An 11,642-nucleotide genomic window follows, 5' to 3' on the forward strand; every position below is an offset into this window, starting at 1 on the left:
CAGGAAATCCAGAGAATTCTAAAAACTTGATTACCTCAGGAAATCCAGAGAAACAACAACAACAACAAAAAACCTGTATACTTCAGCACCTCAGGAAATCCAGAGAATCATAAATAAAAAACACCAAAAAAAAAACCCACCAAAGAATCACCAAAACCTGCATATCTCAGATAATCTAGATAATCATAAAAACCTGGATACCAGTGGAAATGCAGAGAATAATAAAATCAAGTTTACCTCTAGAAATCCAGAGAATCATAAAAACTTGTACTCCTCAGGAAATCCAGAGAATAATATAAAGCTGTACTCCTCAGGAAATTTTGAGAAACATAAAAAACTGTACACCTCATGAAATCCAGAGAATCATAAAAACTTGTATATCCCATGAAATGCAGAAAATCATAAAAACCTGTACACCTCAGGAACTCCACAGACACATAAAAGCCTGTTCTCCCCAGGAAACCCACATCATAAAACCTGCATAACTCAGGGATTCCAGAGATTCATAAAAACCTGAATAGTTCAGGGAATCCAGAAAATCATAAAAGCCAGTTTACCTAAGGAAATCCAAAGTATCAAAAAAAACATGCTTACCTCAGGAATTCCATAGAATCATAAAAACTTGTACTCCTCAGGAAATCAAGATTAATAAAAAGCTGTACTCCTCAAGAAAACTATGAAATCATCAAAACCTCTACACCTCATGATATTCAGAGAATCATAAAACCTGTACAATTCATGAAATCCAGAGAATAATAAAAACTTGTAGACTTTAGGAAATTCAGAGAATCATTAAATCTGTACACGTCAGGAAATTCAGACAATCTTAAAAACCTGAATACCTCAGGAAATCCAAAAAAATCACAAAAACCTGCCTACCTCAAATAATCTAGAGGATCATAAAAACCTGGACACCATTGGAAATCCAGAGAATCATAAAATCCTGTTTACCTCAGGAAATCCAGACAATCATAAAAACTTGTACTCCTCATGAAATCCAAACAATAATAAAAAGCTGTTCTCCTCAGGAAATCTAGAGAATCATAAAACCTGTGCACCTCAGGAAATTCAGACAAATATAAAAACCTGTACATCTCATGAAATCCAAAGAATCATAAAAACAAGTTTACCTCAGGAAATCCAGAGTATCATAAAAACATTTATGCTTCAGGAAATCCACAGAACCATCAAAACTTGTATACCTCAGGAAATTCAGAGATTCATAAAAAACCTGTAACACTAAGGAAATCCACAGTATGGTAAAATCCTGCACACCTCAGGAAACCCAAAGAATCAAAAAACCTGTAATACTTTGAAAATCCAGAGAATCATAATAACTTTATATGTCAGGAAATCCAGAGAATCATAAAACCTGGACATCTCAGAAAATCCAGAGACTCCTTTAAAAAAAATGATCACCTCAGGAAATCCAGAAAATCATAAAAATCGGTACACTTCATGAAATCCAGAGAATCATGAAAAGCTGTACACTGAAGTAAATAAGAGAATAATAAAAATCTGTATACTTCATGAAATCCAGAGAATCAGAAAAAATTGCATACTTCAGAGAATCCAGCGAATTCTAAAAACCAGCATACCTCAGCAACTCCAGAGAAATCTAAAAACCTGTATGTTTCAAGAAATCCAGGGAATCATAAAAACAAATTTACCTCAGGAAACCCAGAATATCATAAAAAACATGTATGCTTCAGGAAATCCAGAGAACCACTAAAACCTGTACACCTCATGAAATCCAGAGAGTCATAAAAACTTGTATATCCCATGAAATGCAGAAAATCATAAAAACCTGTACACCTCAGGAACTCCACAGACACATAAAAGCCTGTGCTCCTCAGGAAACCCACATCATAAAACCTGCATAACTCAGGGATTCCAGAGATTCATAAAAACCTAAATACTTCAGGGAATCCAGAGAATCATTAAAGCCAGTTTACCTAAGGAAATCCAAAGTATCCAAAAAACATGCTTACCTCAGGAATTCCATAGAATCATAAAAACTTGTACTCCTCAGGAAATCAAGATTAATAAAAAGCTGTACTCCTCAAGAAAACTATGAAATCAAAACCTCTACACCTCATGATATTCAGAGAATCATAAAACCTGTATACTTCAGGTCATACAGAGAATCATAAAATCCTGTATACCTCAGGAAATCCAGACAATCATAAAAAACTTTATATCTCAGGAAATCCAGAGATTCATAAAACCTGGACATTTCAGAAAATCTAGAGAATCCTAAAAAAAAAAGATCACCTCAGGAAATCCAGAGAATCATAAAAAATTGTACACTTCATGAAATCCAGAGAATCATAAAAACATGTATACCTCAGAAAATCCATAGAATCCAAAAAACCTGATTACCTTAGGAAATCCAAAGAATGATAAAAAAAATCTGTTCATCTCAGAAAATCCAGAGAATCATAAAACCTGTCCAACTCTGAAAATCTAGAGAATCATAAAAACCTGTATTCCTCAGGAAATCTAGGGAATCATAAAAACTTGTACTCCTCAGGAAATCTAGAGAAACATAAAAACTTGTACACGTCAGGAAATCTAGAGAATCCTAAATACCTGTATGTGTCAAGAAATCCAGAGAATCATAAAAACAAGTTTACATCAGGAAACCCAGTGTATCATAAAATATTTATGCTTTACAAAATACAGAGAACCACCAAACCCTGTACACCTCAAGAAATTCAGAGATTCATATAAACCTGTAATCCTAAGAAAATACACTATATCCTAAAAAAAAAAAAAAAAAAAAACCTGTACACCTCAGGAAATCCAGAGAATCATAAAAATCCTGTTTATCTCAGCAAATCCAGAGCATCATAACCTGTATATCTCTAGAAATGCAGAGAATCATAAAATCTGGTATACCTCTGGTAATCCAGAGACTCACAAACCCATGCATACCTCAGAAAACTCAAGTATTAAAAAAAAAACACATGAATAGCTGAGGAAAACCAGACAAGCATAAAAACTTCTACTCCTGAAGACATTAAGATAATCATAAAAACTGATACACCTCAGGAAATCCAGAGTTTCACAAAAACATGCATACCTCAGATAATCTAGAGAATCATAAAAAACAGTATATCTCAGGAAATCCAAAGGATCACAAAAAACTGCTTACCTCAGATAATCTACAGAATCATAAAAACCTGTAGACCTCAGGAAATCCAGAGAATCACAAAAACCTGCATACCTTAGATATTATAATGAATAAAAAAGAAAAAAAAAGGAAAAAGAAAGAAACCCTGAGCACCACTGGAAATCCAGAGAATGATAAAATCCAGTTTACCTCAGGAAATCCAGAAAATTACAAAAACTTATACTCTTCATGAAATCCTGAGAATAATAAAAAGCTGTACTCCTCAGGAAATCTAAAGAAACATAAAACCTGTGTACCTCAGGAAATCCAGATAATCATAAAAACCTGTATATCTCATGAAATCCAGAGAATCATAAAAACCTGGACACACTGGAAATTCTGATAATCATAAAATCCAGTTTACCTCAGGAAATCCAGAGTATCATAAAAACATACATACCTCAGGAAATCCAAAGATTCCTAAAAACCTGATTACCTCAAGAAATCCAGAAAATCATAAAATCCAGTTTACCTCAGGAAATCCAGAGTATCATAAAACCATGCATACATCAGGTAATCTAGAGAAACATAAAAACTTGTACAACTCAGGAAATCCAGACAATCATAAAATTCTAAATACCTCAGGAAATCCACAGAATACTAAAAACGTAATAACATCAGCAAATCTGGAGAATCATAAAAAAAGAGTACACCTCATGAAATCCAGAGAACCATAAAAACCTGTATATCTCAAGAAATAAAGAGAATCATATAAACCTGTAGAACTCGGGAAATCCAGAGAATCATAAAAACACACATACCTCAGAAAATCCAGACAATCAAAAACTTCTACTACTCAAGAAATCCAGAGAATAATAAAAAAACTGTAGTCCGATAGAAATCTAGAGAAACATAAAAACATAGGTTTTTTTTCATACACCTCATGAAATCCACAGAATCATAAAAAATCTGTATATATCATGAAATGCAGACATTCATAAAAACCTGAATGACTCAGGAAATCCAGAGAATTACAAAAACCTATGCACCTCAGATAATTCAGAGAATCATAAAAGCCTGATTATCTCAGGAAATCCAGATAATCATTAAAATCTGTACACTTCATGAACTCGAGAGAATCATAAAAATCTGTATATTTCAGGAAATCCAGAGAATCATAAAAACCTGTATATCTCATGAAAACCAGAGAATCATAAAAACCTGGACACCTCAGGAGATCCAGAGAATCATAAAAATGTGTAGACCTCATGAAATCCAGAGAATCATTAAAAGTGTAGACATCAGAAAATCCAGAGAATGATAAAAATATGCATATCTCAGGAAATGAAGAGAATCATAAAAAAATATGCTTCAGGAGATCAAGAGCACCATCAAAACCTGTACACCTCAGGAAATTCAGATATTCATATAAAGCTATACTGCTCAGGAAAAACATTGTATCGTAAAAGACCTGTACACCTCACGAAACATAAAGAATCAAAAAACATGTAAACCTTAGGAAATCAAGAGAATCGTATAAACTCTGTATCTCAGGAAATCCAGAGAATCCTATAAAACTGATTACCTCAGGAAAAAAAGAGAATTATAAAAATCTATACACCTCAAGAAATCCAGAGAATCACAAAAACCTGCATACCACAGAAAATCCAAAGAATCATAAAAAAACTGATTACAATTGGAAATTCAGATAATCATAAAAATTTGTACACCTCATGAAATTGAGATAACCATAAAAATCTGTATAATTCAGGAAATCCAGAGAATCACAAAAACCTGCATAACTCAGAAAACCCAGAGAATCATAAAAACCTGTCAAACTGAAAATCCAGAGAATCATAAGAACCTGTACTCCTCAGGAAATCTAGAGAATCATAAAAATTTGTACACCTCAGGAAATCCAGAGAATCATAAAAATCTTTACATCTGATGAAATTCAAAGAAACATAAAATCATGTATACCTCCTGAAAATCAGAGAATAATAAAAACCTGTATTTCTCATGAAATCCAGAGAATGATGAAAACCGGTAAATCTTTGAAAATGCAGAAAACCATAAAAACCAGTTAACCTCAGGAAATCCAGAGTTTCATTTAAAAAAAAAAACATACATCAGGATATCCAGAAAAATTGTAAAAACTTGTAATGCTCAGGAAATCCAGAAAAAAAAATTTAAAAAATAGCTGCACTCCTCAGAGAATCATAGCAATCTTTACACCTGATGAAATCCAGAGATTCATACAAACCTGCAAACTCAGGAAATCCAGAAAATCAGAAAAACCTGCATACCTCAGAAAACCCAGAGAATCATAAAACCCTGTCAAACTGAAAATCCAGAGAATCATTTAAAACCTGTATACCACTGGAAATCCAGAGAATCATAAAAACATACATATCTCAGAAAATCCAGACATTCTAAAAACTTGTACTCCTCAATAATCCAGAGAATAATAAAAAGCTGTACTCCTCAGGAAATCTAGAGAAACATAAAAACTTATAGACCTCATGAAATCCAGGGAATCATAAAAGCATGTACACCTCAGGAAATCCAGAGAATTATAAAAACCTGTAGACCTCAGGAAATCCAAAGAATTACAAAAATCTGCATAACTCAGATAATCTAGAGAATCATAAAAACACGGACACCACAGGAAATCCAGAGAATCATAAAAACAAGTTTACCTCAGAAAATGCAGAGAATCCTAAAAACCTGTACACTTCAGGAAATCCAAGGAATCATAAAAACTTGTACTCTTCAGAATATCCAGAGAATCATAAAAACCTGTATATCTCATGAAATCCAGAGAATCATAAAAACCTGGACATCTCAGGATATCCAGAGACTCAGAAAAACCTGAATACCCCAGAAAATCCAGAGAATCAAAGAAACCTGCATAGCTCAGGAAATCCAGAGAATCATAAAAACCTGTACACCTCACGATCCAGAGAATCATAAAAATATTTACACCTGATGAAATTCAGAGAAACATAAAAACATGTACACCTCCTGAAAACCAGAGTATCATACAAACCTGTATATCTCACGAAATCCAGAGAATCATGAAAACTGGTACACCTATGGAAATCCAGAGAACCATAAAAACCAGTTTACCTCAGGAAATCCAGAGTTTCATAAAAAACATACACACATGAGGAAATCCACAGAATCATAAAAACTTGTAATGTTCAGAGAATCATAAAAACTTCTAATCCTCAGGAAATCCAGAGAAACATAAAATCCTATACACCACTGGAAATCCAGAGTTTCATAAAAACATACATACCTCAGGAAATCCAGAGAATCATAAAAACTTGTACTCATCAGGAAATCCAGAGAAGAATAAAAAGCTGTACTTCTCAGGAAATCTAGAGAAACATAAAAACTTGTACAAGTCAGGAAATCCACAGAATCATAAATTATATACTTCAGTAAGTCTAGAGAATCATAAAAACCTGTATATCTCATGAAATCCAGAGATCCATAAAAACCTGTAGACCTCAAGAACTCCAGAGAATCACAAAAAACTGCACACCTCAGACAACACAAAGTATCATAAAAGCATACATACCGAAGGAAATCCAGAGAATCCTGAAAACCTAATTACCTCAGTAAATCCAGAAAATCATAAAATCTAGTTTACCTCAGCAAATCCAGATTATCATAAAAATGTACATACCTCAGGAAATCCAGACAATCATATAAACTTGTATTCCTCAGGAAATCCAGAGAATAATATAAAGCTGTGTTCCACAGCAAACCTAGAGAAATATAAAACCTGTACACATCATGAAATTCAGAGAATCATAAAATCCTGTACACCTCAGGAAATCTACAGAATCATAACCTATATACTTTAGGAAATCTGGAGAATTATAAAAAACGGTACACCTCACAAAATCTAGAGAATTATTAAAACCTGTAGACCTTAGGAAATCCAGAGAATTACAAAAACCTGCATATCCCAGATAATTAGTGAATCATAAAATCATGGACACCACTACATATCCAGAGAATCATAAAAACAAGTTTATCTCAGAAAATCCAGAGAATTCTAAAAACCTGTACACCTCAGGAAATCCAAAGAATCATAAAAATTGTACTCCTCAGGAAATCAAGAGAATAGATAAAAACCTGTATATCTCATGAAAAACTGTATATCTCATAAAATCCAGAGAATTATAAAAACCTGAATACCTCAGGAAATCCAGAGAATCCTAAAAACCTGATTAATTCAGGAAATCTGGAGAATTGTTTAAAAAAAGTACACCTCATTAAATGCAGAGAATCATAAACACCTCTATATCTCAAGAAATCCAGAGAATCATATAAACGTGTAGACCTCAGGAAATCCACAGAATCATTAATTCTGTACACCTAACAAAATCCAGAGAATCACATATACCTGCATACTGCAGAAAATCCAGAGAATCCTAAAAATCTGCATACCTCAAGAAATCAAGAAACTACTAAAAACCTGATTACCTCAGGAAATACAGAAATCATAAAACACTGTACACCTCAGGAAATCTAGAGAATCATAAATACTTGTATATTGCAATAAATCCGAGAATCATAAAAACCTGTAGACTTCAGGAAATCCAGAGTATCACAAAAACATGCCTACATCAGATAATCTAGAAAATCATAAAAATCCAGACACCACTGGAAATAAAGAGAACCATAAAATCCAGTTTACCTCAGGAAATCCAGAGAATCATAAAAACTTGTACTCTTCATAAAATCCAGACAATAATAAAAAGCTGTACTCCTCAGGAAATGTAAAGGAATATGAAAACCTGTACACCTCAGGAACTCCAGATAATCACAAAAATACTATACACCCCATGAAATTCAGAGAATCCTAAAAGCAAGTTTACCTCAGGAAATCCAGAGTATCATATAAACATTTGTGCTTCAGGAAATTCATAGAACCACCAAAATATGTACACCACAGGAAATTCAGAAATTCATATACACCTGTACTATTCAAGAAATCCATTGTATGGTAAAATCCTGCACACATCAGGAAACCCAAAAAATCAAAAAGTGTAAGACTTGGGAAATACAGAGAATCATAAAACCTGGACATCTTAGAAAATCCAGAGAATCTTAAAAAAAAACTAATTACCTCAGGAAAACCAGAGAATCATAAAAATCTGTATACTTCATGAAATCCAGAGAATCATAAAAACATGTACACTTCAGGAAACCCAGACAATCATAAAAACGTGCATACCTCAGAAAATCCACAGAATCCTAAAACCCTGATTACCTCAGATATCCAGAGAATGATAAAGTTCTGTCCATCTCAGGAAATTCAGAGAATCATAAAAACCTGTCAAACTCTGAAAATCCAGAGAATCATAAAATTCTGTAGACCTCAGGAAATCTAGAGAAAAATAAAAAGCTGTACAGCTTAGGAAAACCAGAGAATCCTAAATACCTGTATGTCTCAAGAAATCCAGAGAATCATAAAAACCAGTATACCACAGGAAATCCAAAGATTAACAAAAACATGCATACCTCAAAAAATACAGACTATCAAAAACTACATGAATACCCCCAGGAAATTCAAAGAATCATAAAAACTTGTACTCCTCAGGAAATCAGGAGAATCATAAAATCCAGTTTACCTCAGGAAATCCAGAGTATCATAAAAACATGCATTCATCAGGGAATCCAGAGAATCATAAAAACCTGTACACCTCAGGAAATCCAGACAATCATAAAATCCTGAATACCACAGGAAATCTAGAGAATACTAAAAACCTGATTACATCAGCAAGCCTGGAGAATTATAAAAAAGAGTAGACTTCATGAAATCCAAAGAACCATAAAAACCTGTATCTCTCAAGAAATAAAGAGAATCATATAAACCTGTAGACTTCAGGAAATCCAGAGAATCATTAAATCTGTACACCTCAGAAAATCCCAAGAATTACAAATACCCGAATGCCTCAGAAAATCCAGAGAATTCTACAAACCTGCATACCTCAGGAAATTCTGAGAATCGTAAACACTTATACACTTCAGGAAATCTGGACAAACATAAAAACCTGAAAACCTGATGAAATCCAGAGAATACTAAAAACCGGATTACTGCAAGAAATCCTGAGAATCAGAAAAACCTGTAGACCTCAGGAAATCCAGAGAATCACAAAAACCTGCATACCTCAGATAATCTACAGAATCAAAAAACCTGATCACCACTGGAAATCCAAAGAATCATAAAATCCAGTATACCTCAGAAAATCCAGACAATCATAAAACCTGCACTCCTCATGAAATCCAGAGAATAATAAAAAGCTGTTCTCCACAGGAAATCTAGAGAAACCTAAAAACCTATATACCTCAGGAACTCTGGACTACCATAAAAAACTGTGTATCTCATTAAATCCAGAGAATCATAAAAACAAGTTTAACTCAGGAAATCCAGAGTATCACATAAATATTTATGCTGCAGGAAATCCAGAGAATCATCAAAAACTGTACACCTCAGGAAATTGAGAGACTTATATAAAACTGTACTACTCAGGAAATCCACTGTATGGTAAAATCCTGCATACCTCACGAAATCCAAAGAATCAAAAACTTGTAAGACTTAGAAAATCCAGAGAATCATAAAAACCTGTAGACTTCAGGAAATCCAGACAATCATAAAAAAAAAAAACCTGTATATATCATGAAATGTAGAGATTCATAAAAACCTGAGTACCTCAGGTAACCTAAAGAATCACAAACACCTGCATACCTCAGAAAATAGTATCAAAAAACAAAAAACCAAAATATGAATACCTCAGTAAACCCAGAGAAGCATCAAAAGTTTTACTCTTGAAGACATCAAAAGAATCATAAAAACCGGTACACCTCTGGAAATTAAAAAAAAAAAAATCACAAAAACATGCAAACCTCAAAAAATCCAGACTATCAAAACTACATGAATACCTCAGGAAATTCAAAGAATCATAAAACATTGTACTCCTCAGGAAATCAAGAGAATCATAAAAACCTGTACACCTTAGGAAACCCAGAGAATCACAAAAACATGCATACCTCCAAAAATCCAGACTATAAAAATACATGAATACCTCAGGAAATTCAAAGAATCATAAAACCTTGTACTGCTCAGGAAATCAAGAGATTCATAAAAACCTGTACACCACTGGAAATCCAGTGAATCATAAAATCTAATTTACCTCAGGAAATCCAGAGTATCATAAAAACATGCATACATCAGGGAATTTAGAGAATCATAAAAACATGTACACCTCAGGAAATCCACGGAATCATACAAACCTGTATATATCATGAAATACAGAAAATCATAAAAGCCTGAACACCTCAAGAAATACAGAGAATCACAAAAACATGCATAACTTAGATGATCCAGAGAATCATAAAAATCTGTATACTTCAGAAAATCCAGAGAAATAAAAAAACCTGATTACCTCAAGAAATCCAGAAAATCATAAAATCCAGTTTACCTCAGGAAATCCAGAGTATCATAAAAACATGCATAACTCAGGGAATCTAGAGAATCATAAAAACCTGTATACCTCATGAAACCCAGACAAACATAAAAATCTGTACACCTCAGGAAATCGAGACAATCATAAAATCCTGAATACCTCAGGAAATCCAGAGAATAATAAAAAAAAGAATACTCCTCATGAAATCAGGAGAATCATAAAAATCTGTATATCTCAAAAAATCCAGAGAATCATATAAACCTGTAGACCTCAAGAAATACAGAGAATCATTATATCTGTACACGTCAGGAAATCCAGTGAATGGAAAAGATCTAAATACCTCAGGAAATACAGAGAATACTAAAAACCTGATTACCTCAGGTAATCCAAAGAAACATAAAAACCTGTACTCCTCAGGAAATCCAGAGAATCATAAAACAAGTTTACCTCAGGAAACCCAGAATATCATAAAAAACATTTATGTTTCAGGAAATCCAGAGAACCACCAAAACCTGTACACCTCAGGAAATTCAGATTCTTATTAACTTGAAATCCTCAGGAAATCCACTATATCAGAAAAAAACCTGCACACCTCAGGAAATCCAAAGAATCATAAAAACATTTACTCCTCAGGAATACAAGAGAATCATAAAAACTGGCACAGCTCAGGAAATCCAGAGAACAATAAAAAGCTATATACTTCAAGAAATCCAGAGAATCATAAAAACCTGTATATCTCATGAAATCCAGAGGATCATAACCTGTATATCTCTAGAAATGCAGAGAATCATAAAATCCTGTATATGTCAGGTAATCCAGAGAATAAAAAACATGCATTCCTCAAAAAATCCAGACTATCAAACCTACATGAATACCTCAGGAAACTCAAAGAATCATAAAAACTTGTACTCCTCAGGAAATCAAGAGATTCATCAACATCTATTCACCACTGGAAATCCAGAGACTCACAAAATCCAGTTTAGCTCAGGAAATCCAGAGTATCATAAAAACATGCATAACTCAGGGAATCTAGAGAATCA

The sequence above is a fragment of the Peromyscus leucopus genome, chromosome X (assembly GCF_004664715.2).
Source record: "Peromyscus leucopus breed LL Stock chromosome X, UCI_PerLeu_2.1, whole genome shotgun sequence".
Classification (NCBI taxonomy): Eukaryota; Metazoa; Chordata; class Mammalia; order Rodentia; family Cricetidae; genus Peromyscus; species Peromyscus leucopus.